At 40.9% G+C, this 26,478-nt stretch overlaps 1 pseudogene; it reads left to right on the top strand.

The window, feature by feature from the left end:
* Window positions 1–343: 343 nt before the first annotated feature.
* LOC119893058 lies at window positions 344–26,478 on the top strand (annotated as a pseudogene).

Raw genomic sequence — 26,478 nt, 5'->3', positions numbered from 1 at the left:
CCTCTGCTGTTAAACGACCATTTCTGAAAAAGATTGCTTCCCGGTCAAACTTTGAGACTTACTAATAAGCTTTACCTTCCTCTGTCTCCTGCTGACAGTTATTTAGTCAAAAGGTGGCTTATATAGCTCATCGCTGGCCAGTCAGCATAAGGGGCCCTGCGTCACTTGCTGGGGATAAAACATGGGATAAAACTGTAATGAGGATGGGATATGAGATAATAGCGAACAGAGATGACAAGGTGGAGGAGAGCGTAGTTGACTCTAGCTGCCTCATATACCAAGTGCATTGTGCATATAGTGCAGAAAAGAGACATTTGACATTTGAAAATTTGCATTTAAATTATTCTATGTAACTTGATTATAAACAAAGGGCGATTGAAAACAAACTATACCCCTTTTCAGATCAGTATACTGAATATCAGAATATCAGGAAAGTTCCCTCCTTGGGCAGAGAGGCAGAGTGCAACAAACAAAGATTCATAATCCAGACGCAAACACATAATATCACACCAATACTTTGCATCTTGCACTATGTCACAATGGTGGTAGAAAAAGTGCTCTTTCTTTCACAAACCCCTGTAGTCTGTGGTTATGTGAGGTTGGACTATCCACGTGGTGCTTGTTGCTGTCTTCCTTGGTGTTGGTGGAGTGGTAACAGTTTATAGGTAGCAGTATTTGTAGCATAGTTACAGGGAAGATGTCCTGATGATACGTTTCTCTGCTGTTAATCTGTGTGGGCTCACAGTCCAGGATTGTGCCTTGACCTTCAGGTGGTGCTGGTTAATCCTGTTGCCGCTGTGGAAATCCCAGCAGACCTGTGCTGGCAGTGCCGCACTCTGGATCTCTACGCCACCGGCATGCAGAACCACCTGTAGACACGCAGGTAAGGAAGTCTCAGTTATTCTTTACAGATACAGGGAAATACACAAATTAACATATAGTGGTAAAATGAATTCCTGAGTGCTGATTTGAGGTGAGTGTCATGATGATCTGTCTTGGTAAATAGACAGTAGGTGAAGTCGCTGTTTATGTGAGCAGAAATGTTGATTAATGTTTTGACTGGTTATTTTTTTCTATAGCTTCGGATTTGCTTTTGTCAAAGTCTATACTGCCAGGTTTTATCTGAGGACAGACAGGCTTAAATGCACAAATCCTTCCTAAATTAGTAGACAAAGAATTACATCTTTGGAGTGTCGCCCTCTGATTTATGCTCTTTTGATGAATGACCTGGTGTGATGAGGACATACGCGAGGAATTGATCCAGGCCTTAAGCAGCGAGGAAGGCTGTAGATTAGTTAGGAGGGAGAGCTGCACTATTTAATCCAATGCTACGAACTTGAAATTAGGCCAGGGAAGAGGCCCCTCTGATCTCTGCTGATTGGGACAGTGTGTCAGTAAACACACTCTGGAATAACAGAGAAAACAGCTTTGGAAAGAAACCTTGTATGTGGATTTTCTATGAACAGACAAACACTTCATAGATAACCAATCCCGCACCTAAATAATTTGAAAACTCTGCGAGCTGTGAAACTTCATCCAGGCTATATATATTTTCCCTCTATGTCTAGAGTGTACATTTAGCTCCAACAGACCTTCCTGGCCTCTTTTTGGTCGCATTATAGATACAATAGATATCCTCTTGGCTCTGGACATAAAGATGCAAGCAATGCAAAACAAATTAAAGATACTGTACCTTTTAGTTGTATCAGCAAAAGGAACTATTTGAATTTGACTAAATTGTGATTATTGTCCATGGACATTTAGAAATCATTATATTTGTCAAGACAGCTAAGACAGCCGTCCTGGTTGCTGCCGACCTGCCTGCTATGGTCAGTTAGCAGGACATCCTGCAGGTGCAGTGGCTCTTTGCACAATTTCTGAAGTGGAATATTTCAACAGCCTGATAAACTGTCACAGCAGATAATACAAAAAAAACAGCCAAGTGGCAACCTCGCTAGCTCTGTAAACCCCTGTCAGTTGTCCTCCTTCCTGTACATTTGTGACTGATTTCTCCTGGTCTGATTTAACTCTCTGTCACCTGAGGATGCTGTTGGTAAAGCAGCTTATGGTGCAGTTAACCTCTGCCCCTCTGCCTTTTAGTCTCCCCTGACTTTTGACTTATGTGCAAGATTTGCATAAAAAACAGGGTTCTGGTGTGTCTCTCCTCTCTGAGTTCACTGTGAGATTTTGGATAATTATGGATGCACATGACAACCTAATTTATTCAGTTATATACGATTCCAGCTTTACCTAACTAATGTTTTAATTGATTAAGCTAGAGTCAAATATTTTCTAATTCATATTCCAGGCACCACTGTAAAAGTTTTTAAATCTGTGATTGAAAAATGAGTCAAGAAGACCATAGAGTGATATTAGAGAGAGCAAAAATGAGGCAGGTGAGTGTCCTTCATCAGACCTCATTAGCTCCAGCTAAGGGCTCTCTGTCTGACAGATGAAGTGGCTGCTTTAATGAAGACACGAGGAAAGAGTAATAGCAATTATCATCATTATCATCATCATCATTATCAACAATGTTTCTATGAAGGGCATTTGAGTGGCTGACTATGTGTGTGTGTTCAACAGGATGTTTAACTGGGTGGTGAAAGTGGTCCCCCAACTCCCTGAAGCTCCCGGGACAGACGAAGCTTTTAAGATCCCTGATGCTGTACGACAACACACACACACACACACACACACACACACAATCAACACACACACACACATAATCAACACACATCAGACCAAATACAGTATAACTTCCAAGTATTTCTTCTCACTCTTTTTTGTCTCTGTCTGTCTGACCTTGCAGGACCTCCCCAAAAATAAAGGTTAGGATTATTTTCAACTTGTTTCATGCTGTTTGCACTGCACCTTTAGATATGTATGTACATATATATGTGTTTACATGAGTTGTTTGCTTATGTGTAAGAATGCATCTAAAACACAAGTATATTTTGGTTTTAACTAATCCCACAGTGAAGAGTCCTCTACAGAAAAACACAGACGAGGTTTCAGAGGACAGGTAAACCTCTCTGTCCATTAGTTTGTGTGTGTGTGTGTGTGTGGAAGTACCAACATCTTACCATCTTTCCTCACCTCCTCTGCAGCCAGGCCCAGACTGGAGTTTTAGGCTGGCTGTCCAATGGGTTTGTCAGCTCCCTGCCTCAACCTTCAGGCTCCCCTCGACTCAGCAGGTCCAACTCTGACGCCAAAGTGAGTGCATACTAACTCATGTACATGTTTGTGTGCTCATGTTGACGTCAGGTCGTCTACATATTGTCCTATGAGAAATAAATCTGTTTGCTGGTTAAGCAACTGACTGATAAATTGGTAATCCAAACATATCAGCCAGTCATGTCCCACTTCAAAGTGAAACTTCAATGGGAAGCTTTAGTACAAACTTGTCTTTGCACATTGTCATTTTATCGATGTCTGTCTTAATGAAGCACCAGGACATTGTTACGGGAAAAAAAAACCTTCACCTGGGCCAGATAGAGTTCAATGCAAAATATATTTAAGGTAATGTCAATGCAGGGTACAAATTCAATCGAGTTAGTTCATGAAAAAAACACCAAAGCTCAGTCATGCATTCACTTATATTTTTAAGACATGCTCCTCCCAGGATATTCCCATTGGTCCACAGTCAAAACCCAGAAGTTATTGGTTATAAAATTAAAACGTGATCGGATGCCATTATGCTTTTACCTGTGTGATGGCATAAAGAATTTCCTGCCTACCTATATCTGTATCCTGTATCCGAAGCCTGTTCCCAGCACAGCGGACCCAGCACCCTGTTATATGGAGACTATTCTCTGAAACTCCTTCATTAGTAAGTCCAGTTAAATATTTGCTCTGGTATGCAAAGGTCAAGACCCCTCTTCTGTGCTTCATGTTTTCTATGATCACTTCATGCCTTCTATGACTAAAATATTATAAATAATAAGACACTTATTAAAGCAAATAACACTTATTAAATAAATAACGTTCAACAAGGAAATATTTCAGATCAAGTGCTCTTTTCTACTGTTATTGCACAATAAACCTGGTGTCAGTTTGACAAAGACAAAACAAGAGGAAGGGACATTTGGAGTTGAATTTTTTGGCCTTTCATTCTCTATTTTGTTCTTTTTTTGCCTTCCATAACCAGTCTGGAGAGGACGGAGAAAGGTATAGTATGATTAGATAGGAGTGAATATTTAATGTTAAATACGGTCTTCAAAAGTTAAATACAAATATGTTTTTCTCCCAGGTCTGGAGTCATAAACTGGGTCACTCAGGGTCTAACCAAGGTGTTGCCTCAGCCTGATGAAAATACAAAGAGAGAGAGATTATCGACACCAGCAATGACGAACACACTGAGGTGAAAGGCTTGGACTTTTAGTCTATTTAGCCAGTAAACTATAAAGTTTACCGATACAGATAAAACTTCACAGTACAAGACAACATCTGAACTACTAGTGCTATTATCAGTACTGCTACAAACTTAGTGCCTTAAAACAAAACCTAAAACTTATTTGGCATATAAATTATATATTGTTATTATATTATCTTAACATCGAGGAACAACAACTCCTATGTAATCAAATGCATGGTCGTCAATAAGCCAGTCTAGTACATTACTTTTCTCCCCAGAAACAAATACTCCAACGTAATAGGAATGTGTTTTATTTAATTAAGTTTTTACTTATGTATGTGCAAATGGATAAATCTAGTAGTTCAGTCAACAAGAGAATCTACGTCTTTGAACTGTGTGACACTTGACACAACTTAATACTGTCCCACAGGCTTATATGACTAATCATGTGTTAGGATTAAGCTTATAAAGGAATCCACAGGGGCTTTAGCCAGGTTAAAGCCCTCCAATAACTTCCCTGCTATTTAAACCAGTTTCCTCGTGTGACAATGCTCTTACCTGGAAGCCTCGGGGCTGCAGTGACAAACATCAAGACAACTCCTCACAACAAATCAGACACATTTTTTAAATAACATTTTGTTGATTTTTAACTTAATTTAAAAAAGGGATATACATTTATCAAAAATGTTTATATTAGAGATGATTAAATCTGGCCCCAGCAGAGCTTGCATGAGGAGACACACATTTGGCTTATACTGTAGAGTTGATGGACAAGCAAATAACAGACCATCATTAACCTCTGTGGGGCTCACGTTGACACAATGGGTGTAATACACAAGCACATTCATTATTTTTTCATTAATAATACAATAAGTGCTACAAGAATAAAGTAAGACACTTAAGAAAATGTTAAAACCATGCTCTGTTGCTTTGACTTCAAATGCATGTTGTCTCTTTTGCCCTAGGTCTATGAGTTAGCAACAATGCCAGGTATGTTTCTTGATCATTTGCCTATGTGTTTCGCCATTTTACAGAGAAATAAATGTTCAAAAATGTTTAAATTTGTGATTAAATATCAGTATTTTACCACCCGGACTGGGGAGCTGATCTCTGCTGTCTGACTAGTCTGTCTGTCTGTCCAGATTTTGATCCCCTCCCACACATCCCAGTGGTGGAGGTAGAGTCAGAGGATGAGATGGAGGTAGAGACCCCTCAATTCCCTCCCAAGTGAGTATAATTTCTACACATAGACAGTGATAAGAGCTGAACCTTGACACACCAACACATACCCAACACTACCTGACATTTGACGGATCCCTTTGTGTATAGATTATAGATTTTATATTTTTAGTCCAAAGTGCAGTAGCATGATCAGCCGGACATTGCTAGACTATCGCACACACACACACACACACACACACACACACACACACACACACACACACACACACACACACACACATCAGACTAGGTAGTGAGGAGCTTTGTCTTTTTCTACTGCAGGGTGGTGAAGTGGATAAAGCAGATCATCCCTCAGCCAGTTATACTGCCGCCTGGTGCTGTACCCATTGAACCATCAAACAAGTCCTCTCGCTCATCTCTGGACAAAAGTACACACACACACACACACACACACACACACACACACACACACGAATGTACATTTGCCCCAATGCACACCAGTGGGCGTGTGTTTACCCACAGTGCAAACCTACACACACTGGCATGGACAGTCACAACTTACCTCCTTGAAACCTTCAAGTCTTAAGATCTCCAATACTCAACATATTTTGACTTTAATGGATGGACATTTGTTTTGTACAGCATCTTGCACACTGAATTTCATGTCTTTCTCTTCTCTCCAGTTTTGTCTCCACCACCCGAATCTCTCAGTGGAATCTCACTGGATACTGATAGCAAGGCCACGGGGTACGTTTTGATCCCTCATTGCCATTTTGAAAAATCTCATAAAAGATAAAATCACACTTTAATGATCTCTAAAAAAAATCAAATTCCATGGGAATTTAGATAATTGTGACTAATTGTGCGTTTAAAGTGGTGCTTTTAAGGCCAATGAAGGTCGGCATCTTTGCATAGAAGAGCCAGAATAGACCTTTTTCACAGCAGACATCTTGACGTGTCATACTAAAAAGGAAAAGCTAGGGTGTTACTAATAACATTAACAATGGCTCCATTCTGCTCAAGTCCCAGTAAGCCGTGACACCTCTGCTAGACAAAGTGTCTTCCATGAAAAGGTGTAGTCTGTATCTCTGCTAGTTCCCAATTATTAAAGCTGAGCGCACCATTTAAGGTTTTTATAGGCTCCCCTTGGACAAAGCATCAAAGCATACTGTAGCATCATCTTACTACCACTATATGGACAAAGTTCAGTAATGTCAGAAGCCATGCGCACAGCTTGGCAAGCTGGAACGCATGATGCTTCAGGAGCGAGAGTCTTAATTGGCTTAATTTGTCATCCTTCAATCCATCGATCTTACTACACCAACAGATCTTTGAAATTACCTTTATAATTGGAGGGCTGGGATGTTGAAAAGCAGCAAAATGTATGTGTTTTAAGTGTGTAACAGCTTAAATGCATACAGTTAATTAGCTTGTCTCTCGACAGTGTGGTTGGCTGGTTCGTGTCAGGACTGGGCCTGAAGATGCCTCAGCCTGCCATTCCACCCAAAGATGATTCTGAGGTAACTTTTGGGAATAAACAGCTGCTTCTTTCTTTGTCTTTCAACCTGTCAACCTTTCCTTTACCATCCATCTTTTCTGGTATTTATTGTCACTCTCATTTTAGAACTATATTGAAAGCAATTCAACTTATACAACTGCTTTTTCTTTTTTTTTGCTCTCAGAGTCCAGCTGAAGTTCTACAGAAAGGTGAGTTTAGGTTTTATTCTTCTACCTTCCTGTAGTTACAGAAAACCATCTGCTAGCCATTTTCTTGCCATGCCACTGTTCCAGAGTGCCACAATTCACAGTTCAATCAAGTAGATCTACATCACAAAATGTTGTTACTAGAGAGTAATTCTAAAAACATCTCTTTAATAGCATGGGGTGCGTTCAAGTCATTACTCTACTGGCGAAATACTGTATGCCAGTATGCCTTTTGAGTAACTCCCGTGTCATATTTGGATAGTATTGTAAATGTGTTTTCTGCTGAAGCACCGTCTTGTTTTTCCTCCAATAGTCTTTGAAGAGGTGTTTTGGTTGGACGGTCGGAGCCTAACTCAGTCCCTCTTCTCCTTCTGTTTCAGGGGGGAAGGCGCTGCGAGCCCCTTAAACAGCAGGAGGAGACGACTGGGGAACGCTCTGATTCCCACACACAGACAGACAGACACATACAGATAGACATATTGTGCTGTTGGCAGAACAACAGGTGCTGTACAGCGTGCAGCTCAGTACAGAAACTAGGCAGCTGTAAAATACTAATGAATATAGAGATATATTCAACTCACCTTACTGTACTCCATGTACAGTTTCATATGAATGTATTACAGCGTAAAATGTGTGCACTGTTATATAACTAAAACTTGTACTGTGTATTCTATAGCTAATGTATGTGTTTCTGTCTTCAGTCTTTGTGATTTGAATTTGCACATTTTCTATTTGCCACAGAATCATTTAGTAATTGCCATTCATTTGAAATTCCTGTAGAATAAAAGATTGCAGACAGTATATTTTACTACTATTGTGCTTTCACCTATGGCAATTTACACTATATATTCACGTTGCCATTTTCACATCCAGCAAAAGAGCAATAGGAGATGAAAAGATTATGTAATTGTCATTCATTTAAACAGAAATCTGTTTCTGTTTAGAAGAACATTAGCATAAAATGTCAAATCTTCCGCTAGCAATTCACAGAAATCTGGAAATAATATTTAAATGGCAGCTATTGATGTTCATAGGCAAATTATAAACCATATCTATATTTATACATGATATTTAGTGGAAAAGTTTATTTTTCATGTATAAGTCCTACTCCTTAAAAATCCATTAATTATTGTGCTCAAAGAAAGTTGAGTTCAGATCGGGTCTTGATCACATTACATTTTGTGTAAGCTTTTTCACAGGTTTAATTGACATTGCACAACACAAATGCATGAGTACAGCATGCAGTGTATGGCCTACTATGATCCACTTGATATATTTCTATGGCCTTGAACTGTGAAATGTGGCCTGGGGATGTGGCGTGGTGTTGCTTCAGAGAGTTTGACTTGGTTTGAAGGAGCCATACTTGCTCACATTGAAAACATGTTGGCTGTGATGCAGACAAGGTGTTGGAACACATTCATATAATTAAGTACTGTATTGTAAGGATAATGCAGGAATAATAAAGAGTCAGTATGAAATGATTCATGTGGTGGTCTTATCAATAACCTGCCCTATAATTGGTATAAAGAACAACTTAAGCCTGACAGCATCCGTGCCCACTTGAAACACTTCCATTACCGCCATACATCATCAACACACAAAGATGAATTAAATGTTCCATCTCTTAAGAACTTCCAACATGAAACCAAAAAAGTGAGCATGTAGAAACTTTACAGTTGTATACCTGCATTATAAGCAGCCCTGTCTGAAACCCTGGTACTTTATTAATTCCATCAGTAGATCAAATCCAGTTTGTAATGTGTGTCCATACAAAAAAATCCTTCATATAGAAAAACCCAGAACCAACATCCATCACCAACATGTCCAATGTCAACCACAAGTCTCTTGCTCCTTACACACAAATTGATCCATGTCACCCTCTCGTAGTTTCATCCAAACTCAAACCTGACATGGTACTAGAAGACGTGGAGTCAGACAACGAGGGCCAGCCGAAACGTGAACATCAGTCCAAAGCGGCAGCACCGTCCACATCACTGACTGCACCATCACTGACAACACACCAACAGCAAGAAGCGACACAGCAGACACAGTCCAAACCACTGCAGTCTCAAAAGTGCGTTGACTCCAACCCAGGACCAGAACGGTCAGAGAGCTTGACAAAGATATCTCAGGAAGATGCTGAGACCCAGACAGGCCGCTGGACTCCATTCATTGAAAGCATCAAGAAGGAGGCCGAAGATGTGGCTTTGGCTACCATGGAGGAACGGTAAGAGAGGTGGAGAACAAGAGGGTGGAGGTGCTGCAGACTATTGCCATATTAAAGACACTTCCACTGTGTGTAAATTATTCATATCATTTAAAATAATAATTAAAATAAGTTAGTCAAGAGTACTAAGTCACAAAGAGTGGTCACACTGGACTCTGATAAGCCAATAATACCAGCTGTTCAGTTAAGCCAACAGGTTGTTTGCTTTTCAGTAAAAAAATGCAGCAAACCTAAACAAATGTCATTTTTAAATTTCCCTTCATCATTTTTTAAGAGTTCTAATGCATAGAATCATCAATTGTATTGATCTTGATTAACTTATAGTATTAAAGTAGTAGTAGAAGTATTCAAAATCAAAGTCTTCCTCAAAACATCAGCGACAACACAAGCTGTAACTTGTTAGTTCAGCCTCTTTTTAATGGATTCCCTTGCTTTATGCCCCTTATAGTCTTCCTGTTTATGTAATTTGATTTGATTGACTGGATCCGTAGAGACTCATGTCACATCCAAAATTTAATTTACCACAATACTAACAATTATCATACAGCACAATCATATCAGTGTGTCCTGCCTCGCTTTAGTCTGCTGCAGGAGCGCGTGGAGATGGCTCGAATGGCTGAGGAGGTGGCCAGGCAGACAGCTGAGATGGCCATCAGACAGATGACCAGTGAGGGACAGTCCATCAAACTTTCACTGGGGAGTCAAGACCTGCTGGAGGAGCCTGAAGCTGAGTAAGACCTTATGCTCAATTAGAGAGCGAGATAGAGTGTTTGTGCATTTTTGAATGTTTGCATCCTTGTGACACTGCATCTTCATTATGACCAGGCAGAGATTGCCACAAGAAGAGGAGAGCGAAGTGAACTATAGTAAAGTCGCAGAACGCAAATATGGAGGCTTCTCTGTTCTTATCGTCCTTGAAATCCTTCTTGAGACCCTCAACCCACATATGATGATATAGTGAACTATAGTGAGACACTCTGTGGTGGAAGTAGTATTCAGATGACTAACAAAAGTAAAAGTAGCACAATGTAAAATAAACTGCATTGCAACTAAGAATGCATTAAATTTTTCATTAATTATGCATCAATATGGACCCTTTCAGAGCATTTTGTTTATTTTTTTTTAATTATTATTATTCTATTTTGACTTATGCCCTACAGAGAAGACTTCTGCCTCAACAAGCAGTATTTTAATGTTGCAACTGGTGGAGGGGGAGCTGATTTAAATTATGTTATATAGTTTAAACTGTAACAAACTGATGTTCTGAAACTGATATACACAGTAACTAACTCGTAATAAATATAGTTCAGTAAAAAGAACAATAGCGTATTTCCCTCTGAAGTATAAAGTGTCATGGAATAGAAACACAGCACTTCCCACCACTGACAGACCTCGGGGCCCCAGTATAACCTGTTGCACAGCACAGTCGTGTGAATTCAGTCTCGTGCTGATCCAGTCATTCGGCTGTCAGCTCCCAAATCCCGCGGGCTCTCGTTATGTGATCCTTGCCGCGCGCTGCCTCAGCATCACACTACCGTGCCATAGCAACCACAGCTTCACTTGGCAACAGCCGGCCCCCTGTCCCCCCACCCCCGGTAACACTCTGCACCTGCTGCTGCTAGAGACGGAAAATGATGGACGGAGGTGTGACGGAATATTTCCCCCTAAACTGGTTTATAAGACTCCGCAGCAGAGTTAGTGTTAACGTTACTGTGTCGATGCTGGTGGACATTTTCTGTCGGGACTATTAACGATTAACGCACGTGACGGGGCGAGTGAGTATCTTGTCATAACAGCGTGATTATGTAATGTACTTATATATGTTACGAAATTAATAAACCCTAACTGTTCTTCTACCCTAATGTAAACATATACTGTAGGCCTAATTAACGTTTTGTAGGCATCCTGCTACAGGTGGTCACTAAGCCAGTCGTTTTATTCTAACAACAGAGAGAAAAACTACTAACGTTACAGGCTATTGGGAACGCTAAGTTAGCTAACACCGAGGAAAGTTCATGTTTTCACATTTTCCAGTATCATCATTTCAAGTGCAGTCTGTAAAATAATAATGTCATTGTTAACCTAATCTGGGTGCCTACATTGGACAATTCAACACATCACATGCTATCTAAATGTAGAGAAACAAATGTGTGCTGAATACAGCAGTTACATAATGCTAAAAAAAAAGGGAAAATAGAAGAACAGTTTTACACTATTACCTGTATCATTTTAGCTGACTGTGTACATACACTTTTAAAGTGAGTCATCCATTTTCTTTTTAAATCCATGTGTTTCTAACATGTTCAAATACAGTCAAATTACTAATTTCAGAGGGTGGAAACCTTCACAAACAGGCACTAAATAGTCAAGTACTTCTGAAAATGGCTGTCTTTGTTTTAAATATTGACTTTACGTTTCAAGATTGCTGGAAGAGTACAGTGTACATTCTGTGTTTGGGTAGGTTTTCCCTAAAAATACAAGCATGTCTGTCCTAACTGTAGTACTGTTTTTATACAACCAACTGTTGTTTAATGGACCACGTTACAATGTGGGGCCTGTCACACTGCCAGACAGCCTGATACATGAATTGTCCAACTAGTTTGTTCCTTGTCCTGTCCTGCAGAGAGGAACAGAGCCTTGCTGAGGAGAAACAGGAGGAAGAGACTGAGGAATCTAAGGAACCAGGTAGAAATCATGACAAAATTGAGTAGATGGCAAAGCACGCTGTCCACGTGCAAAATATTATTATTCAATATTATATTCTTATAATATAATAAATGGTATTTTATATATATAATATTTGTTAATCATTGTCTATTTCTAAAATGTCTGTATCATTTTGTTAATCATTATATATTTCTATAATGTCTGTATCATCAACACCAGGCACATGTTTATCACTGTTGTATTCTAATGTTTATATCTCATGACATCTATAATTTCAAAAAAATCTAGAGCCAAAGGAGGAAGCAGAGCCACAGCAGACTTCCCCCTCTCCACCTCCAAGTCCTGAACCAGTTAAGACCTCTGAGCCTGAGCCAGAACCAGAGCCAGAACCAGAGCCAGAGCCAGAGCCAGAGCCAGAGAGCCAAAGTCAGAACCAGAGCCAGAGCCAGAGCCAGAGCCAAAGTCAGAACCAGAGCCAGAGCCAGAGCCAGAGCCAAAGCCAGAACCAGAGCAAGAACCAGAGACCACGACCCAGGAAGCCAGTTCAGAAGCTGAGCCTGTAACCAAGCAGCCGCAGAAAGCAGAGAAAGACGATCGAAGCGCCAACGCTGACAAAGCTGGTGAAAAAGTAATGTCCACGGCTCGAACATGCACAGTGATGAATGGTTCATCTCATGACCCATGAGACTGTAATACACATGACTGCATGGCCTGACCTTAGGGATGTGCGAGTACACCATTATCTGTATCAGTATCTGTTCAACCAACTAAATTATCTGTATCCGCACTAGAAGTGGGTGAGGTTTAAACCGAACATTGGCAGGACTAACCAGAAGTTGATAATTTAAGCCTGAAATTGAGTTGATCAGAAGTTGATGTACTTACTAGAAACTATGCTTCAGAGCAATGTTTCTGATCACAATGGTAGGAGATCTATTTATATAAATAGTTTTTTTAATAAAAGGTCCTATATTTGTTCTTTATTAGAAAACGGATATTGACACATTTTACTCTGATGATACTTGTGTGTATCAATTGGGTACTTAGCAACAATAATACAAATTTGTGATCTTCTCACCTGTCATTCATTCACATGCTTTGTGTTTTTTGTAGGAGGAGGAAGCTACTGGGGACGGCTGTGGGGGTATGTACTATTTTTTTTGTATGGGAAAATATTCGTCATTACAGATTCTATAGGAGACTGTGGTTAGAGCTGTTAATGCTCTAATTAGCAGTTTCATTCCTGTATGCATGACTGACTAGTTGTATTGTGTTGAACACACAAGCTGCTTAACTGACAGACAACTATGACTGCGTTTTATTTTATTATTGTACCTCTGTGTCTATCAGAATGGCAGATTCAAACTGACTACATTGCTGTTTGGCTGTCTATTGAACCCATCTCCCACCTTGCTTATATTCTGCCTGACTGTATATCTGCCTATCCACCTGTCTCCTCTATAGCTCCAGTCAGCTGTGATGCATTAAAGAGCTGCCTGATGCGCATTCCTCACACCTCTGAGTGCCTCGGCAACATCAACGCGTTCTTCAAAGAGAACGGCATCTCCACTCCCAAAATACCCCCCCATGCCTAAGCTACCCACCCAGCTCTCTGACGTTACCAAGTACTTACCCACCCTGCCCCCCTGAATTGCGCCAAGAGCTCTCCCAAATCCGACTCACGCAGGTCCCACGAAATATCGCCCAGACACTGACTGAGCTATTGCCCAAAAGCTCAGACGGTTCCGTTGGCCCCAGTCTGTCCAGTCTTTCCCAGAGCTTTTCAACGATCCCTCAGAAGCTCTCCCAGTTTCCCAGTCGAACGCAGCAGTATTTCCTCAACGTCCGGAACCGCCTCAACAGCCTTATGCCTCAAGATGCCTAATACACAACAACAACAACAACAACAACAACAACAACAACAACAACAGCAAAAACAGAATCACGACAAGAATCAGCAAGACATTGAACTCTACCGGCTCGTCCGACACTCCCCTCTCCCTCCTCCTCACCACCCTCACCTCCGGTCCCGCTCCCATCTCCATCTTCCCCAACGGTAGCACCCTCGACTTGCCTAATGTGCCATCCTACCCACGCCTGCCGCCAATTGTCGGCCCCCCATCAAAGCAGCTCAACTCACCATCCCACAAGCTGTCAGGTCTCTCTAACCCAGCGTTCTTCATTGAAGATGACATTTCAGCAATAAAACCCACAGGTGAATCTGCAGCAGTGGAAAGTTAACTGTGTTCCATCATAAGATTCCTTGTAGATACCTGAACTCAGTCCTAATAGGTCAACAGTTGTCTCATAATGTGTGGCATCAGGATAAAATAGCTCTAAAATTGAAAGAACAACTGATTGCTACAAAACTTTTCTTAAAATAACAAAGACATTTTGCAAGCAGTAAATGATCACCTGAGTTCAGATGTCAAATGAGATGGCAAACGACAGCGTGTTCATAACCCTGAACATGCTGTCACGGAAAAACAGTAGCAGTTTGGTTGTTGTGGTAGTGGTCTTTTTTGTATGTTTATGTGTTGTCTCTTTGTGTCATGTGTCTAATAAGCTCAGACATGATGTGAATAAAGCACTGCAGTTAATTTGTTTGCTAGGGCTTTGAAGATCCAAAAAAATAAACATCCACGCACATGCACATCCTGCCGTTCATTTCCATATAGTGTTGATAAAGTCTGAAACAAATTGTGAACAATGTACAAGAGGAGGCAGCACACTGACTTACAGGGCACTTTTTGTATCTGATGAAGAAGACAGAAGTGTGCCAGCTCACCATGAGCCAGATTAGCCAGACTGAATGGCTTGCCAAATGAGTAAACTAGTCCTCTCAGCTATCAGGTCACTCTTATACATGGCCTAGTTCACAGGTGGATCCTCTTGCATTAGCGCAATGTAGGTCTCGGTAAATCTGCTTCCCTCTCACGCTGCCCTGCCTGGCCTCTGCTCAGAATTGTGACCTGCTTTGCTTACTGCTGTTCTGCACTGCAGTGTCAATGCTAACACGTGCGCATTATTTGTGATGCTCTTCGTTAATCTACAAACATTTTGTGCCTTTCAAACTCTCCAGAGAGCTCTAGCCTCAGCCTTCGTCCAGCCGTCAATGTAGAGGATGTTGATCATGAGAGAGGAGGAGGGGTGGAGGAGAGCAATAACCCCAAAATCCTCACCCCCCCAGGACCCCAAACTTACGACCCTCACTGTCCCTGTGACCCCCTTCTGGAGGTCGTCAAAGGTGAGAAGTACCACCCCTAGCAATCAGCTAGAATTGTATAACTGAGAGGGTATTATTCCAGTAATATTTCAGTTTATCTGGGTGTGCATTATAACATTTGTTATCTTTTTCTCTCCCCTCATGCTTTTTATCCACAGTAAAGGAGACAAAGAGTAAGGAAACTGCATGGATCGTTGGAGTTGTACTAGCGCTTTTAATTGTCTTTCAGCAGTGATTAGTCTTTTCCTCCAGTGAAACAATACATATGCATAGCTGTTATATGCACTTATGGCTAATGATTTCACAAGAGAGGAAAGCAAAGTAAGATCAGTAGGATGTGTTATTTGGGTTACGTCAAGGTGTAAGCTTCTCTGTTGTGGAGTGTTTTCATCCAAAATGAGATCAAATGATATATTGGTAGCTGGCAAAACACAAACTTCTGAAGACTCTAGATTACAAAACATCTAAAAAGACAAATAATTTCAGTGATAGAATTGTGTTCATGGTTTTAATTGTTAAATTATTATCATTTTGGAGTGAAACTCTTCATGTTTTCCCTGTTTTGTGCAGTTTGAAATGCATCTACTGCCCTCTACTGTCTGCTGTATGTCAGTAGTTAGAAGCATCGTATTGGTCTTTACATACGTCAGTGTCCTGCAGAAACCAAAATCTGAAATGTCTATCGATTTGGTCCCAAGGTTATGAAATCTTTTCTGCACATAAAAGACAACAAGAACTGCTAAAATGACACAAGCAAGTTGAAATGTTTTCGAAAGTCAAGACAGTGTTATTTCTATAGCCCATTATCACAAATCAGCCTCATGGAGAATTTACAACCTGCACAGCACACACCCTCTGTCCTTAGACCCTCGATTTTAAGGGGGAAAAAATGGGACAAAACTCAGGAACATCAACAGAGGAGGGATCCCTCTCCCAGGACAAACAGACGAGCAATAGATGCTGTGTGCAGTGTAGACCAATGTAAAATCATAGTATGGAGTGTTTTGTGTTTTGTGTCGTTCTGTGTTGTAATGTTGTGTTGTGAAGGTAGTTTTGCATGGCTTTCACAGATTGTGCTTTTGGCTACTGTGCGGATATTGTCATAACATATCAAAAGTCAATAAACATATGCGTCACAGTCTTGCGCTTGCATCATCACTGTGTCACCTACCTGCAGAGCACTGTGGGTGATTATCTTCACTTGTTATCTGTTTCTTGGAATAATATCATGCTTTCCCTGCCACACACACCACACACAAACCCTCTCTCTCCCCCGTCCCTCTCTCTTAAACACACACAATCAATTAAAACCCTGCTCTGACCGTCCACGACAGTGGTGGAAGGAATCGAAGGACTATCTGGACAAAGATGTAAGATATCCTACCCTTATTAAATACTGTATCAACTCATCTAGTATCCATCTAATTGCTTTCCCCACACATCGTGCTGCCCAGTCGATATATTATCCATCGCCATTCATTAATCCATGCATTTTCATATCCTGCCTGCCTTTGCCCATTCACTCATAAAATCATAAATCATTTGCATTCCTCACAATCACTAGCAGCATGTAGTTTTTCCATTTTCCCTTGGACAACGTCTGTCATTTTATTAGGCAGAACTGTATGACAATAACGTGATTTGTGTTTGCAAATAATGTTTTACATGTTGTACAGTAACGTCACAGAAAGAGAAGGAAACAATAACCTAACTAAGGCTGCACAGTCTGAAAGATGTTGCTGTGTCTAACTTTAGCGATAGGAGGCTGCACTCTCAAAGTGAAGATGATGACGATGAAGCAAGCATCCCTGTCAGAGCCTGGCCCAGCCAGTCCAGCTTGCACAGCGCAGATGACATGTGAGCACTGTACACAAATACACGCACACAGTCATGTTTTCACATTAGAGGACATTACACTGACTTATGGAAAAGTATCCGAAGCCTAACCTCAAACCAAGTATTAACCCAAAAACTTTATGATTTACGTTATGGGGAGTTGGGGCCCATAAGGAAGGCCCTACAATATAAATGTGTAATCAGATTAATGTCCTCACAACATGAGTAATACACACTCGCTCTCTCTTACACACACACACAATATATGGACATTCATAATAAAAATCCATCAGCTAATTTTATTTCTGACTTTATTTTTCAAGGCTGAAAGAACGTCCTGCTTCTGCAGCCAGTCAGACCAGTACAGTGGTCAACGAGCGTCTTCAGGAGCTGGTTAAGATGTTTAAAGAGAGGACGGAGAAGGCAAAGGAGAAACTCATTGACCCTGACAGCTCAGATGAAGACAGCATCATCCCCTGTGAGTTTTTTCTCACCTATACACAAACACACACACACACATACACACAGTGAGCTGGCCTGGGACATACAGCATGAAACCTTGCATCCTAACTCACAAAAGTAGAACAAGGCAGACATAACAGGCAGACAGCGGCCTTAGATTGAAGCAGCTGTGTGTGACAGTATATTTTATTTCCAGGTTAAAAGAATCAGCCTTGTCCAGCTGAGAAAGTACTACTCATTTAAGTCACACCTTGGACTGCCATCTATGCACAGTAACATGAAACTGCCACTGACAGACAAACACAGGTGAGAAGTAGCAGTAGTAGCTTATCTCCAGGCTTCAATCTCCCAACTTTCCCACCTTCATCCCTAAAGTTGAATCACCAGTGTCCCTCATTCATCCCCCAGGCCCCATCCACACTACTGCGTTTTTGTTTTAAAACGGAGACGTTTTGCTATGTTTGCACCACCCATCCAGACTAAAACGGCGAAAATTAAGACCTGAAATGGAGAAGTTTGAAAAAGCTGCCGACCCCGTTTTCCCTTTTGAAACTCCAGAGAGCGTTTTAGGCTGTCTACACTAACACAGGTATTTTCAAAACCGTAACTTTTTCTACGCGGTTTGGCCGTTCGTCCACACGGAAACGCAGTATCAGGTCACCGAAACTGACCATTATTGAAAACCCTTGCCAGGGTGAAGATTGTAAGAAACGCCGGTTGCAGTGGTTTGGCATTTGACAGAGCTTGAAAGCGTGTTTGTGCGTTTTCATATAGACAGAGATTTTTTTTAAAACAAAGGAGGAAAAATTCCTAAAAAAATACCTGCGCACGTGTGGACTAGGCCTTAGTGTGGACGGGCAAAAACAGAGGACTTTAGAAACGGTGACGCAGACTCTCATATTTGTCTCTGATTGGGTCTCATATGTCATGCAAAGTAGAAACACGATTCTTCTGACAGACAGAGTTTTTGACTTGGTATTTTTATTAAAATATTTTGTTCTGTGCAAATAACACTAAGGCTATAGCCTACACTTGTAGATTAGATTTTTAGATTAGATTAGATTCAACCTTATTGTCATTGCGCATGTCACTGGTACAAAGCAACGAAATGCAGATAGCGTCTAACCAGAAGTGCTTAAGCAATAATTAAATAGAATATAACACATTGTTATACAAAGTGCAAGGAATGAATGATATATAAATATAAATATATGTCTTCATGAATGTCTATTGATACAGGTAGGTACAGGCTATGACTATGGCAATACGGTATGAATAACTATATAGTATGCCTGCAGTGTGCGTTGAACGAGATATCAGAGGAAGGGAGGGAGGGGTTGGTTGCTAAAAAAGGTGTATGTGTGTTTTGGGGGTTGACAATGAAAATGATAATGAAAAATCATTATAAATAGGTGCAGAGGCTTAAAAAACTTTGGGAATCGCACTTCGGGATAATGCTATGTTGATGTTAATACATTTTCCGGAGACTGTAAAATGTAGGGTTTTTTTACACATGTATTAGTTGACCCTAAGTCTGGTCTGTCTGTGGCATTCAGCAAATAGTTTGAGGTGCACTTGTTGTTCACTACAGAACCTTACTGTACATTAGCAAGGTATGAACCATAGCACTTTCTTTGTTAGTTAACTTTTCAGAAAATCTATAGTCTGGATTAATTAGGATTGAGCCAGTTTTGTACTTGAGAGACATTGTTTAGTTCACTGACAAGCAAATTAATTCATTTGTGGAAACAGAAAACAGAAATGCCCTTGAAACGACCCCCACACAGGCACCACCCACCCACTGCAAGCACTAACTCCATTATTCAGCCGAGACTAACACTCAACTTTGTGCCCTTAAGAATAATAACTGGAGCACTCTGATCCGGTCTGAGATGGCAAATCTTATTCTTTGCTTCCGATCTTTCAGGCAGGGACGTCTTGACCAACGCGTTGCGAGTCCAGTTTCCAAACCTTTAGTAATTCTGCGCCTGTATGTTTTCTAAATGTGTTGTTCTGACCTTTTGACCCTTCCCCTCTCACCTCCCTTCAGCTCCTCCTCAGACTTCAGCTCCTCAGCCTGCTCCTGGAGGTCAGCCAGTAGACGGGGGAGAGAAGGAGGCACAAGCAGGTCCATCAGGAGGAGGAGGAGGAGTGGAGGAGAGTGGGGCAGAGGAAAAGCAGTCTAGCGCCTGCTGCAAGGTGAAAACTCCTCGGTGGATACGCGCCTGTATGCACTTCCGCTTCCCTGCCAGCATCGACCCTTTCACCAGTGAGAACCCTCCCGAATATGTCACCCGCTTCCACCTACAGCACCGTCCTGTACAGTAGAATCTTCTTCACTTTAACTACTGAGAAATGAATGACATTTTTCAGGGGCATGGTCCTGACACAATGTCTAAAATAACACACTGATTTCGGCCACTTCAGAAACAAATTTCATTGAGCTGCTCAAGAAACTAAACACTCAAGATATATTATTTGACTTATTGAGTTTATATGCGACCAGAATGAATGATTATTGTGAGGTTTGGGTAAAGGTGACTCTACTGTACTGTAATCATCTGTCATTTATCCTTTTCTTTTCCCTTTGTTTCACATCCATAAGGACTTTGTGAACCAGTCCATATTCTGTTACCATTCTTTCTTCTTTAGCACAAAACCAAGTTCCAATTTAATGCAAAGTGTGCTTAATAATACTGCTTAAATCTTGCTTATTTGTCATACTGTTATTTCCATCAGTGCCTAGTTAACAGTGCATAATGGTAGTTGGTGCTTAGCCATCACTTGTTCTGTAAATACTGAAAGATTTTACTTTCACTCTACACCTGTCAATTCTCCTATTGTCTAATTCCCTCAGTTTCTCCATCTCTCTCACGGCCTACACCCTCTCATCTCGTCGCCTCTCTCCACAGACCTAATGTATGTGCTGTGGATGTTACTGGTCTCTCTGGCGTGGAACTGGAACGCGTGGTTCATCCCAGTGCGCTCTGCCTTCCCCTATCAGACCCCAGACAACATGTACATCTGGCTGCTGATGGACTACCTGTGTGACCTCATTTACATCCTGGACATCATCATCTTCCAGCCGCGCTTGCAATTTATTCGTGGTGGGGACATAGTGGTGAGTGGGACACTGGAAGCCATTACTGTAACATTCAGGCTGTTGAAATCACAGGAACCACTTAAAAAAAAACAATACCAAAAAAAGAAATAATCACTGTATTGTATTTTTACACAAGGGCTTACAGTAGTGTCAGTTCAAGACCATAAGAATCAACCTACCAGGATCATTGTTCATATCTGCAGTTTTTTTGTTTTTATTACAGTGTGACAAAAAAGAGATGAGAAAGAATTACATGAGCACCAAGCGCTTCAAAGTAAGTAAATAGAGATGAATAAAAGTCCATCTTTGAGTGTATTCTGCTTTTCTGGGCTTAACATGTGAATAGTTGAATCAATCATCGAAGCAATCCAGTCAGTGAGGCGGCACCTTCCTGTTTTTCAGTTTGATGTAGCCAGCCTTGTTCCCCTGGAGCTCTTCTATTTTAAGACTGGTATCAACCCTCTGCTTCGCATACCCAGGCTGCTGAAGGTGAGGTTTATTACTGACTGAAAACTAAAGGGGACAAAGTGTTTTCAGTCAGGGCTGAGTCAGTTCTTAAAACATCCTTTTATAGAAGAACCTTTCCTGATTGTAGTTGATTTTAATTATCTATTCTTCTTTTAAATGTATTTTAATTTCATAACTTCCTGCTTTTACTGTGTATCTTATTTTGTTAGCTGTGTTTTATTTTCTTTGTTCTTATGAAAGCACTTTATAACATTGTTTTGAAAAGTGCTATATAAATAAAGATTATTATTATTACTGTATATTCAGCCACCTCCCATTAACAATCCCTTACAACCTGTTGCAGTATGAGTACTTGGGCAACCAACACACAAAGAAGAACACACACTAGCAACACACCCATTCGAAGGAGAATTTTATTTCCAAGGCTCCATGTATCCAATTTTGGAAATCAAATGTCAACTATTTAGATATCACTTTTTCCAATGTTTGAAAGACAAATTTTGAAAACAAAATCTTTAAATATTTCTTCTGTTCTCTATCAATGCAGATTAACTCCTTCTTTGAGTTCAACGAGCGTCTAGAGGCCATCTTGACCAAAGCCTACATCTACAGGTCAGCTGAACCTGACGGTATCTTACTGTACTCAGTTCTCTCCCTTCTATCTCTGTACCCTTCTTCTCACTTTGTCTTCCTTGCTTGGGATGCAACGCGGTGACGGAGATGAACAAATAACTTTTTTGGTGTCGAGTTTACGCAAATGTGTTGCTCTCTCCCTCTCCGTCTCTCAGGGTGATCCGCACCACCACCTATCTTCTTTACTGTCTCCACTGTAACGCCTGTCTATACTACTGGTACTCTGCCTTCATGGGACTAGGATCGACCAAGTGGCTTTACAATGGCAGTGGCAACAGGTTGGTGGGATAAATACACACACACACACAGCATACACGACTACTGGCATGAGATTAGGATGGGTGTTTAAAGGTGATTGATAGGTGCCCAGCTGTTCTGATATAACAGAAATTGCAGATGAACACCCTAAGGAGCAAAGTGAAGACCAATGAGGATCACTCTCCTCTGTGTCATTCACACAAACCATCTCCAGTTTATCTCCCTTAGTCTATTCTAGTTGCATCTTTTGACTTTTATTGTACATCTCATTTATTTAAAAACTCCTGCCCATCGTGTTCGTTTAAAGCTATATTCTTGTTCTGCCTCTTTCTAATGCCCCGTCTTTGTCTCTTCTCAGTTACATTCGCTGTTACTACTTTGCGGTGAAAACCCTGATCACCATTGGCGGATTGCCAGAACCCACAACCCTGTTTGAGATAGTCTTCCAACTCATCAACTACTTTGTTGGAGTCTTTGTCTTCTCTATCATGATTGGACAGGTAGGTAGATAACTATAATTTAGACCTTTAGAAAATCGGTGCCTTCTACATATACTTAACGTTCAAAGCTCCAGTGTGTTATGTTTCTAATTATGCATGTCATGGAGCAAAGACACTAATACATCAAAAATAACCAACAAACCTTTCCGATTGGCTGATTTTGCTCATTTGCCTCCCAGATGCGTGATGTGGTTGGTGCAGCCACAGCAGGTCAGACCTACTACCGCACGTGTATGGACAACACTATTAAATACATGTCCTCCTATCGCATCCCCAAAGATGTCCAGAACCGTGTCAAAATCTGGTACAACTACACCTGGCAATCACAAGGCATGCTGGGTAAGGACAGCATTACAGTATGTGTGCGTGTTCATATGTATCTTATACATTTGACCTCTCAGTCACATTGTACCTCCTATTGTCTGCCTGCCAGATGAGCAGGAGCTACTGACTCAGTTGCCAGATAAAATGCGTCTGGACATTGCTATAGACGTGAACTACTCCATTGTCAGCAAAGTCCCTCTTTTTCAGGTAGGATGTCCTAAAAACACATGAAAAGAATTGCACGGTATACCAGATAGATAATGCTATTCTAAACTTCGCAATCACGAAAGTCTGACATTGTTCAGTGAGGATCCCAACAGTCTTTGTGCAGGACTCATTTGTTTTATAAAGCTACTGCATTCGCCATGTAGAGATCAACAAGAGACAGACATAAAACATGGTTTTAAAAGCACATTTTATGTGCTCCCTCTTGACAGGGTTGTGACAGACAGATGATCTTCGACATGCTGAAAAGCCTACGCTCTGTTGTCTACCTGCCTGGGGATTATGTCTGCAAAAAGGTACTTACTGTATGCAAACTTGCCTGTGTTCTGTTTGTAGAAGACAACTGTATGTGGTAGCGTTTGCCATTTGTATTGTTCTTTCCCTCTCTTGATCTGCCTCTGCCTCTCTCTTCTGTCTCGCTCAGGGCGAGGTTGGTCGGGAGATGTACATCATAAAGGCAGGGGAGGTGCAGGTGGTTGGAGGACCGGATGGGAAGACAGTGTTTGTCACTCTCAGAGCAGGTTCAGTCTTTGGAGAGATCAGGTGAAGAGATTTTCACAGGCGGTGAAATAATTTCCCACAATAGTACAGGACATCTTCACCAGTCTTGCCACTTAGGATCTAAGCTATCATCTCTGACAAATATCTAATATAATAATATTTAGAGGTTTGGGTCTAATGGTTTGGTTTCCATATTACATTGTGATTTTGCACAAAATCAAAATAAATATTGCATGACAAATTCTAACTGACCTCTGTTTTCCTGACATTGAAATGTCAAACGTGATGGAAAATGCCATTTTCAACCATAATTTCTTTGATTGGCAGTTTGCTTTCAGTAGGAGGAGGTAACAGACGCACAGCAAATGTAATCGCCCATGGCTTTGCCAATCTCTTCATCCTGGACAAGAAAGACCTGAATGAGATCCTGGTCCACTACCCAGAGTCTAAGAAACTGCTCCGCAAGAAGGCCAGGTTAAAAATCAATGGCATCACAGTACCCCCTGCTTCGCATCTGTCTTGTATTAGTTATGCATGACTCCCAAACATTTGTCTCTGCTGTGGAAAAGTGCAGATATAGTGAGGCCACCAGATCAAAAATCTACTTACACAAGAGCTTTGTTCCATGTATATAATTATTAAAGGCTGTTCACAAGTCTAATAAAAGTTACCGTCTCAACCACAGGAAGATGCTGACCAAGGGAAAGAAACCTGAGCCCAAAGAAGAGGCTAAGGATCCTCCTCAGGTCCCAGCAGCCCCTGTTAGGCCGGAGACACCCAAACTGCTGAGAGCAGCCTTGGAGATGACAGAGAGATCCACTGGACTGAAAGGAGCTCTGGCTAAAGTCAAAGAGAAGACCAACAAGTCCAGCATCTCATTACAGGTAAACGTACATAAAAATCTGAACAAAACAAAAAGTTAGCATAAGCACAAGCGGCAGTGACAGGAAAGAGGGTGTAGGTTCATCTCTTCTCTTTTCTCTTCTCTTCCAGCCCTCCATCTCCTCCTCCCTGCCTCCCCCGTCTCCCACTTCCAGCTACGGACCTGACAGAGACATGGACACGCCATCACCCATCTCTGCAAGCTCCGCAGTGTTTCGCTCTGCTTCCGGTAGCCGCAACAACAACTGCCACAGTGACGCAGACGAAATGCTCGCCACGGACCAAAGAGAGGAGGGTGTCAGCGAGGCTGGAGGAAACGCGGGTGGGAAGAGGAAGGAAAAGAAGTTGTGATACTTGTTTAAAGGACAAGGGAAGGAGGATAACAGTAAGAAAAACAAGTGGCAGCTGTGAAGGATGGATGACAAGAGGAGAGGGGAAATTTGAGTGATCACAGGGAAATTGAAGAAACACTCACTTTACAGGAGGGGAATAGGAATAAATAATGCTGAGTATATCTGCTATAAATTGACAGAATGGTAGAATGATAGAGAGAGGAGGTGCTATAACATGTACAAAAATCAGCCTGATCTGCTAAAACTGACAGCTTCATTGCAAAAATATCAAGGTAGTACTGTTTACCATTCTGACCCACAACACACTTTTTATGCATTATAGCCTTATAGCCTACATTACACTGTCTAGCTGTAATGAACCTGTAAACCTAAATAGCTGGAATGTCATGTTTGTGTCAAATATCATCAACATAGCATTAGCTCTTGTAGGGCGAGCCATGTTTAATAATAACTAAATCTCGGGTGCGTCACAGTCTTTTTCAAGAGTTCATTTTTGTTTTCCCATTGCTTCTGCACTCGCTGTGTTCATCTTTATTAATCTCGTTATTAGGTTGTCTAACGTACGGTAGGAGCAAGCCATTCCTCGCATCGTTACCTCTTCAGAATTCAAGCACATTTTCATCGTCTACACTGAGTTTACTGCATTCAATGTAGCTGATGAAGATGAGTGAATTTTGTGTAGGATGGCATAGTTAAGCCATAACAGATAACTCAGATCAGTCATTTCTACAGAACTGAACTTCTTTCTAAAACATTCACAAAGTGTTTTTGCTGTTGTTGTCTGCAAACTGTTTACAGATTCTTTTGTAAACTTGAAAGTACAATTTGCCTTATATGTTTTGTCATTTACCTTTGTGTCGTGTTGGTGTGAGTAGCTTGCACTGCTGATGTTTCTACAAGCGGATCTGAAAAACAGTACAGACCTAGTAAAGCTGTATTTAAGGTTGTAACAACATGATCATCTAGTCTTCCATCATAAGATATGTTACAAATAGGTCATAAAGTCTTCAGTTTGTCTTTGACCATCATAACTTTAAGCATAGCAAGCTCAAACATCACCTAGCCATCAAAACTGGATTTTACATGCTAATACATACTGTCAACTTAAAAATTTACATTTTTATGTTCATGTTTTCTTTTATGTTTGTTTTGTACAATAATGTAAATATATTTGTTTTTTGAGAATTAGCTGAATCACATTTTAATTTTCCTGTTAATGTAAAATCACTGTACTGCTTCACAGCATCATGACATGTACATGTGCATTTTAATAACGCTAAATGTTTAGTTTGTGCTGTAAATGTTTTTAGGACTCAGTCATGATGTAAGAATTATGAATTAAGATGGGACCATAAACCAGCTAATCATACTGCCAGATAATTTGTAGAAAGGACTATTATTGTTGTCTTGTTTTATTTCATTTATGGTGTGTGTGTGTGTGTGTGTGTGTGTGTGTGTGTGTGTGTGTATGTGTGTGTGCGCGCAAGTGTAGTGAGAGATGAGTGCTTATGATGGTCTCAAAACAAAAGTGTGTGTATAATAGTGGCCATAAACTCGATTTTGTTCCAGTGTA

This window comes from Micropterus salmoides, unplaced genomic scaffold (genome assembly GCF_014851395.1).
Source record: "Micropterus salmoides isolate LMB-PRFRI ecotype aquatic unplaced genomic scaffold, ASM1485139v1 Ms_hic_scaffold_8, whole genome shotgun sequence".
Lineage (NCBI taxonomy): Eukaryota > Metazoa > Chordata > Actinopteri > Centrarchiformes > Centrarchidae > Micropterus > Micropterus salmoides.
The sequence above is the reverse complement of the archived record's forward strand: the minus strand, read 5'-3'. Positions and strand labels throughout refer to the sequence as shown.